The sequence below is a fragment of the Nothobranchius furzeri genome, chromosome 7 (genome assembly GCF_043380555.1).
Source record: "Nothobranchius furzeri strain GRZ-AD chromosome 7, NfurGRZ-RIMD1, whole genome shotgun sequence".
NCBI classification, from domain to species: Eukaryota; Metazoa; Chordata; class Actinopteri; order Cyprinodontiformes; family Nothobranchiidae; genus Nothobranchius; species Nothobranchius furzeri.
Genome location: NC_091747.1, coordinates 37524019 through 37533070, shown reverse-complemented (window position 1 = coordinate 37533070; position 9052 = coordinate 37524019). Strand labels below are relative to the sequence as shown.

The window sequence follows — 9052 nt, the reverse complement described above, 5'->3', positions numbered from 1 at the left end:
GAGTGGCGCATCTCACCTCCCTGCTCTCCGGACGCGCCGCGGAGTGGGCTGCTGCGCTTTACAATTCCAAATCCCCTGCCTGCAACGACTATGCTGCGTTTGTGTCCGCTCTCCGGAAGACCTTTGTTCTCCCCAGCAGCGAAGTGGGAGCAGAGACACGCCTTCTCAAACTCCGCCAGCGAGAACGCTCGGTGTGCGCTTATGCGTTGGAGTTTCGCACCATCTCCGCCAAGCTGCAGTGGAATGACTCCGCTCTGCGGGCCGCCTTCCTGGAGGGGCTGGCACCCTACATCCGTGATGAGTTGGCGGGAAGGGAGCTGCCTCAGACCCTGGATGAGGTGGTTGATCTGGCGCTGCGCATCGACCAGCGGGTTCTGGTTCGACCCAAGTTATCCACGGGTCCACCCAGGACGCCGGTGCCTCGCCCTCGTTCACCCACGCCAGCTCCTGTACCCATGCTGGCGGAGGAGCCCATGCAGCTCGGCCACCTTCCCCCCGAGGAGAGACAACGACGGTGGCGCGAGGGCCTCTGTGCCTACTGTGGCTCTCCCGACCACCGACGCCTGGACTGCCCGCTACGATCGGGAAACGGGGGGCCCCACTGAGTATTGGGGTCGCTCAGTCTGGGTCTTCTTCTACCCCTGTCGCTACTAACCGTCTCCTTATTCCTGTCACCCTCCTCCATGGTGAGGCCTCACTCCACGTAAACGCATTGGTGGACTCGGGGGCCGCGGACAATTTCATGGACCTAGATCTGGCAAAACGCCTACGGATCCCCCTACAACCCCTGGAGAGAGTTATACCAGTGACCTCGGTGGACGGTAGGCCTCTCCAACCCTACCCAGTCCGAGACCGAACCCAGTCACTCCGTATGATCACCCAAGGCCACCAGGAGACCCTCCATTTCCAGGTCATTTCTGCTCCCTCTTCTCCTCTAATCCTGGGGTTCCCCTGGCTCCGTCTCCACGACCCTCATATTTCCTGGTCCCAGAACCGCCTGCTGGGCTGGGGGACCTCGTGCCAGACCCACCTCGTTCCTCTTCCATCCTCGGCGGGTCTTCCGGACGGGGGCCCCGGCTCCACACCGCCCCACCTGCCGCTGCCCTATCGGGACCTGGCCGCGGTGTTCGACAAGCGGCGCGCCACCTCCCTGCCACCTCACCGGCCATATGATATGGAGATCAAGCTGCTACCCGGAACCAGTCCTCCCCGCGGGCGCCTTTTCTCTCTCGCGCCTCCCGAGACCAAAGCGATGGAAGAATACATCGCCCAGGCCCTCCAGCAGGGGTTCATCCGACCCTCCTCCTCTCCGGGTGCTGCTGGCTTCTTCTTCGTGAAGAAAAAGGAAGGTGATCTTCGCCCCTGCATAGACTATCGGGGTCTGAACAAGATCACGGTCAAGGACCGCCATCCTCTGCCGCTCCTCACTACCGCTCTGGATGCCATCTCCCAGGCACGGATCTTTACGAAACTGGATCTCCGGAGCGCCTACAATCTGGTCCGTATAAAGGCCGGGGATGAGTGGAAGACCGCGTTCATAACACCCACCGACCACTGGGAGTACCTGGTTATGCCCTTCGGACTATGCAATAGCCCTGCTGTCTTCCAACGTCTCATTAATGATGTCCTCCGCGACATGCTGGGACGGTGGGTGTTCGCCTATCTGGACGATATACTGATCTACTCCAAATCCGAGGCCGAACACATCCATCATGTTCGCGCCGTCCTGACCCGGCTCCTGGACCACAACCTGTACTGTAAACCCGAGAAATGCTCCTTCCATCAGCAGTCCATATCCTTCCTGGGCTACATGATCTCGGACGAAGGGATAACCATGGACCCTCAGAAAATCCAGGCGGTGAAGGACTGGCCCTTGCCAACCAGCCTGAAACAACTGCAGAGTTTTCTGGGTTTCTGCAACTTTTACCACCATTTTATAAAGAACTATAGCACCCTCGTAGCCCCTCTCACCTCTCTCACTCGACCAGGCTCCCCTGGCCAGCTGTTTCGTCTAACTCCCGACGCCATTCGGGCCTTCCGCCACCTGGTCACCCGCTTTACCTCGGCCCCGATCCTCCGCCATCCAGATCCTGCAGTTCCCTTTGTGGTCGAGGTCGACGCCTCTGACGTCGGCGCCGGCGCCATCCTGTCTCAAGGCGGGCCCGACGACAGGCTCCATCCCTGCGCCTACTTCTCCAGGAAGTTTTCCACCACCCAGCAGAAGTACGGTGTGGGCGACCGTGAGTTACTGGCCATAAAATGGGCATTGGAGGAATGGAGGCAGTGGCTTCTGGGCACCACTCGGCCTTTCACGATCTGGACTGACCATCAGAACCTGACCCACATTAAATCTGCCAAGCAGCTTAACCCTCGCCAGGCTCGCTGGGCCCTCTTCTTTGAACCCTACGACTTCCATCTCGCCTACCGCCCGGGAGCCAAGAACCAGAAGGCGGACGCCCTCTCCCGCCAATTCACCCACTCAACGCCCTCGTCCGAGCCAGCGCAAATCCTCCCGGAACACCGCTTCCTGGGCCAACTGAGGTGGCCGTTGGAGGAAGCTATCCAGAACGCCCTCCGGGACGACCCCGAGCCTCCAGAGACCCCCGCGGGTCGCCTCTATGTCCCCACGGCCTGTCGCAGCGAGGCGTTGTCCTGGGCCCACTCATCACGACTGTCTGGCCACGCTGGTTTCTCCATAACTCTTAAATTCCTCCAGCGAGCCCTCTGGTGGCCAGGCATGGCGAGGGATGTGAAAGAATACACCAGCGCCTGTGACGTCTGTGCCCGCTCCAAGAACCCCAACCAGGCCTCGGCTGGTGCCCTCCGACCTCTTCCGGTGCCCAGCCGCCCCTGGTCCCACGTGGGGCTGGACTTCGTCACGGGTCGCCCGCCGGTCAATAACCTCAACACTGTCATGACGGTTACGGACCGCTTTTCCAAGTCTGTCCATTTCATCGCCCTTCCGGGTCTCCCCTCAGCCCAACGCACAGCGGAACTGTTCCTGGAGAACGTGGTGTGCCTCCACGGGTTCCCAGTCGACGTGGTCTCGGATCGGGGGCCCCAGTTCACGGCCCGGTTCTAGAAAGCTTTCTGTCGGCTGATGGGAGCATCGGTCAGTCTATCTTCAGGCTACCACCCGCAGACCAATGGCCAGATGGAGCGGGCTAACCAACAGCTGGGTCGGTACCTTCGTTGTTTTGTCTTGGCTCAACCCTCGCAGTGGCCTAAATACCTCCTCTGGGCGGAGCTGTCCCACAATTTTCACACCTCATCTGCCACTCGGCTGTCCCCTTTCGAGGTCTGCTATGGCTTCCAGCCCCCGGTCTTTGCCCACCAAGAACCCGAGGTCGCCGTTCCGGCAGCGGAAGCCATGGTGAGACGCTGCAAGAGCGCCTGGATCAAAGCACGAGCCTCCATAACCAGAGCTAACACCAGCTATGCTCACCAGCATCTCCGTCGACACCGTCCTGGTCCCTCCTATGCTCCTGGGGACAAGGTCTGGGTGTCCACGGCTGACCTTCGGGTCCGTGCCGGGTCCAAGAAACTCGCCCCTCGGTTCCTCGGCCCATACCCCATCCAAAGGGTCATCAACCCGGTCACGTACCGGTTTTGGCTGCCGGCTACTCTCCGCATCCATCCCACCTTCCATACCTCCCGGCTCAAGCCCTACGTGGAGTCCTCCCTTCTCCCGCCTCCGGCTCCGGCGCCGCCTCCTACCCGCTTCCTCGACGGTGAGCCTATCTACACCGTCCGGCACATCCTGGACGCTCGCCGCAGGGGTCGGGGCTGGCAGTACCTGGTGGACTGGAAGGACTATGGCCCCGAGGAACGCTCCTGGGAGCCGGCTCGGTCCATCCTGGACCCTTCCCTGATCTCTGACTTCTGGGTCCGCCGGGGTCGCGCTGGGACTTCTGGAGCCGTCCCTGGACCGGGGGGTCCTGTCAGGACTCAGGTATCTCCCGGCTGACCTTCGGACCACAACTCCCCACATGCCCCTCGTGGGGAGCTCCCAGCGTGCTCCTCGCGGGGATTCCCTCCACGTCACAGCCAAGCAAGGCTATATATGGAAGACGCCGTGACCGGCTTCTCATCTCAGTCATCGTTTCTTCCTCACAGAGATACGACCAGAGAAATAATAAAACTGTTAAACGTCTCACCTTGTTCGTCTCCTTCATCCAGTCTGATCAGCCTGACAGCAGTCACACGAGTTGATGATATCCATTCAGCATTTCATCTCTTCATACCCCCTCCAACAGAAAAAAAATTATACTGGACATGACTAACTTGGAGGGGAGGCGTGTATTTCAAGAGAAATGGAAGCCACTGGATCTGACTGACTTGCATGCTTATATTGGAATCCCGGTATTAGCTGGAGTATACAGGTCACAAGGAGAAGCAACTGCAAGTCTATGGAATCAAGAGAACGGAAGGCCGATCTTTCGTGCAACAGTGTCTCCATTTCACATTTCACAAGATATCTCGTGTGATCCAATTTGACAACCGTGAAACCAGAGCCAGTCGACGTGAAAGAGACAAACTTGCTGCAATCAGAGATGTATGGGATGAATGGGTGGAGATTCTACCTTTGTTGTACAACCCTGGTCCCCATGTCACTGTAGATGAGCGCCTTGTTCCATTCAGGGGTCACTGTCCTTTCCAACAGTGCCAACAAGCCGGCCAAGTATGGCATCAAAATACGGGCAGCTTGTGATGCTAAATCTAGCTATGCATGGAGTATGCAGGTGTACACCAGAAATCTACCTGGAGGGGCATCTGAGAAGAATCAGGGGATGATTGTGGTGCTGCAGATGAGTGAAGGGCTGCAAGGGCATAACATCACCTGTGACAACTTCTTCACATACTGGCTTGGAGATGAACTTCAGAAAAGAAAGCTCACTATGTTGGGAACAATCAGGAAAAATAAACCAGAACTTCCCAGTGAAATTCTGAAGATGCAGGGAAGACATAGACATTCCTCAAAATGTGTTTTCACTGAGAAAGCAACAGTTGTTTCATACTGCCCAAAGAAAAAACTAAAATGTTCTTGTCATGAGCACAATGCACACAGATGCATCTCTGAGCACAAGAGAAGACAAAAAAAAAAAATAAATAAATAAAAAAAAAACCGCAAATAATCCTGTACTACAACTCCACCGAAGGAGGAGTAGACAATCTTGACAAAGTCACAGCAACATACAGCTGCCTGCGCAAAACAGCTCGTTGGCCCTTGGTGATTTTCTACAACATTGTGGATGTGTCAGCTTACAATGCCTTTCTCCTGTGGACTGAAATCAACCAACATTGGAATGTCAGCAAATTGTACCAACGTCGGCTTTTCCTGGAAGAACTGGGCAAAAGTCTTGTCACCCCAAGATCCTGAGGCGAGCTAGACCAGCTTGATCTGCAGCAGCAGCAGCTATCATTGACTAGGTCAGGTCTGCATCATCCGACCAATTCACAATGGATCCAGTGGATACAGGTGCAAAGAAACGGAAAAGATGCCAGGTCTGTCCCTCACAAGAAGACATTAAAACAAGCACTGTTTGTGAAGTGCAAGAAGTGCATCTGCAGAAAGCACACAGTTACACTCTGTCCATCATGTGGACAACAGTGAAAATGTTGAACATTGAAAATCTGAGAAAAAAAAGAAAAGAAATGTGTTTGTAAAGAAGGAAAACTTTTTTTTACTAATTAGTTCTTACAAATAGTTCTGGATATTCAAACTTGATTGTATGTCTGCGTTTTAAATATTTTTAAGTTATTGTGTTTAAATGACTGAAAAAAGTACATAATAACAAATAAAAACTAAAAAAAAGGAATTTATTTTGCTTCAGAAATGTATGACTAGAAAATGTAACTGTCCATGAACAAACATTCTGAAATAGCAGAAATGAAACTCAACATGTATTACAACCTTGTATGGCTTTTTGAATATGTACGGCTTTCGAAAACATTTGACAGTGAATGAATTAATCGTGTGCATGTTTTTCAGGTAACAATAAAAGTCAGTGGCGGATCTAGGATTTTTCTGAGGGTGGGGCCATCAAGGGGCCACAATATTTACAGAGGGGCCACGAACAGTCCAACATACTTGCATACTATTCCCAGTTTTGTATGGTAGATACAGTTTACCCCAACACCATGTTGAAAAACATCAATGCAATTGTACATCAATTTTTACTGTATATTGACAAAATACAACCACACACAGCATTTGAGAAATTTTAGCATTCAATTTTGCAAAGCCACAAATATCAGGTTAAAATATGTTTGTGTGTGGAAAAAACACCAGAAGAATATCACAGGGCCCTCTGCTCTTGACTGGGAAATGTCTGGTGGGAAGTCAATTAAATAAGTCTGAGTCAGTTGCTTATATCTCTCAACCTTTAACATTCATGGCATTCAGAATCTGCAAGTGACTGACTGCAAAATTCAATTAAATTTAAAGAGCCTTTACAAAATGAGAAGCACACCACCAGGTCCTACTGGAACAGAACACCGTTCTGATGTCTGCGCAGGATTCTGTGCATCACACTGGAAGATGTCTGAAAACAGCAAATGAGAAATTATCTAACATAAGCCAAATACATACACAAGCATTTATTACTTTCAAAGATCAATGTTTACCATTTGATCCTGCAGGATTAGTATTGATTGGTGACTCTGGTGGCCCAGCAGGATGGAAGGTTGAGTCATTAACTTCACTCTGGTTGTCTGAATTGGAGAGAGTCTTGTCCCAGTTTGCAGCTAAAATACAAATATATGTCAAACTCCAGCTAAATCCAGCCAAAACTTTGTTTTCTATGAGACCACATTTTTATTTATTTGAAATTGGAGACTTGAAAGATTGGACTATAAAGATGAGATGTGGTAGATGTAGACAAAGAAACCAATACAATTTAAATCCATTATGTTAATGTTATAGTAAATCACATCACCATGAAGCGGAAGAATTCAGTAAACATATGTGCCATTAGTACAAGATAACAACATTTAACAAATTTGAGATAATGGTGATTTTTTTTTATTTTTACCTAGAATAATGGCAGGAAAAGTTGGACTAACAAAGGAATATCCAAAACACAAAATCTCTTTGGAAAACTTAACCTTGACCTTACTTAATCAACCAATTAGAAAATTCAGTGTTTCAAACAAGGACTTTTCCCACACATTTTACAATACATCAAAATGTCACAATTTAGGGAAACCTTGAAGGAATTGTGGGAAAGGAAACTTAACTGCAACATTACTGATGATGAATGGAAAGATGCTTTGAGAAACGTAAAATCATTTACTAAAGGGAAGCAACTTTGCCACTAATGATTTGTCACGATTAACAACTTCTATCAATTTAAACAATAATCCTTTATTTTTGGTGCTTGGAATAACTGACCCAATTATTACTGATAAATATAAAAAGCTCAATGCAAATTTTCTGTGCAAGAAAATGACTCCACATTAACTGGATCAGCTCCAAGATAAAATGGGAAAAGGTTATCCTCAATTATAAGCAGAACACACTGGGCAGCATTAGGTCGTTTATAAGTGGTCAGTCCGTCCTGCTGGATAATGTGGTGCAATCATGATCTTTTTACAAAAGATTATGCGATGGCGGTGAAAAGGGAGCTTGGGGGCGGTCTCTGCGCTGCCACGGACTTCAGTTTATCTTGGACATAACTTGCTTTTTATTGCGATCAAAGCCACACTCATTAAGCTTTTTTAACAAGCCGCTCCAGAAGGTGTCTGTCCCCGTGCAGTCTCTGGTGATCTGAGCTTCAACTCTTACGGAGAGGCACCCCGACCATCATCTCAGCTGATTCTGTTTAGAAAAGCCAAACTTACGGCCCATGTTTACTTTCATTTTCAATATAGTTGCCGGCCGGAGCTCGGCAGTAACTGCCCACGTGATCATGATACCCCCTTCTGTTGCGCCAAGTTGTAATATGCATTCACAAGTCCGGCGTTGCGGTGATATTAGTATCAACCGTGGCAGCACGAATGCCACAAAATTCCCGCAACACCATGCCGCCACGGCGCGTTTATATTACACGTACGCTGATTTCCCAGCATGGTATGTCCTACAAGAGGCTGTCTCGTGTTTATCTGACATGACTGTTGCACAATAAAGATTATATTCTTTCTGACCTGATAAAGGGGGAATGGAGGTCGCTTGCCCTGTTCCAGCCTCTGGTCTACTGCCTCCTGCTGCTCTCTCTGATTTCTCCATGCTCGTTTTCACCAGCTGACACACTCACTCTCTTGGGAAAAAACTGCAGAATTCCCGCCTGTATCTGACCCTTTCTTTTCATGTTCTCTATCAGACAGTGCCAACTATTAACACACGAAATGCAGATTACAAAAGAAGTACATGGATTAGCAAGGGCTAACGTTTTTTCACAAGCCCTTTTTAACATTACCTTTAACTAATGTCGGCATTGCTTTCCATTGGACTTATTGTCAGACTTGACTTACATGGCAACTGTGAGTAAACAGTGATTCGTGACTTACCAACAAACTCCTCATAACGTGGACTCTCATCAGATCCGATGTCGGTTGAAAAGTTCTCCCTTCTTGGAATCTTTCAAATCTTCTTCTGTTGGATTTCACACACTATTTTGCTCCTTAGCGCCACACGGCCACTAGTGTTTGGACTCGGAATTGCATCCACCTATAATCTCATCACCGCACAAAGGACAGATGAGTGACAGGACAGGGGCACTACAGGGGCCAATCATATTTCAGCAGGGGCCAGTGCCCCTGTGGCCCCGCCCCTAGAACCGCCAATGATAAAAGTGTTGGAAAAGGGGAGGGGATGAATCGACTTGCAGCTGAGAAAGCCATGCTTCAGCGAATTAATTCTACCCAAAATAAAATGGTTGTGAAATTAAGTGTTTCTTTGGTTTTATTCTTTCATTCAAAATAATACAGAAATACCAACTAGCTAAATAGTTATCAGCTGTAGTAGTTAAATTCTGTTGCAATGAGCTGTTGTGATACACATATAGGACAGTGTTATGGATATTTTGTAACACATTTTTGTTGCTGGTGAGAG

General features: G+C 49.8%; 1 long non-coding RNA gene across 1 annotated transcript; it reads right to left on the bottom strand.

Moving 5' to 3' along the window:
- Window positions 1–6237: 6237 nt before the first annotated feature.
- On the bottom strand, window positions 6238–8778 carry LOC139070573 (uncharacterized). Its single transcript, XR_011521065.1, has 3 exons — window positions 8509–8778; window positions 6628–6747; window positions 6238–6545 (listed from the first exon to the last, which is right to left on the bottom strand). It is a non-coding gene; the product is annotated as an uncharacterized lncRNA (long non-coding RNA).
- Between the last annotated feature and the right edge of the window lie 274 nt (window positions 8779–9052).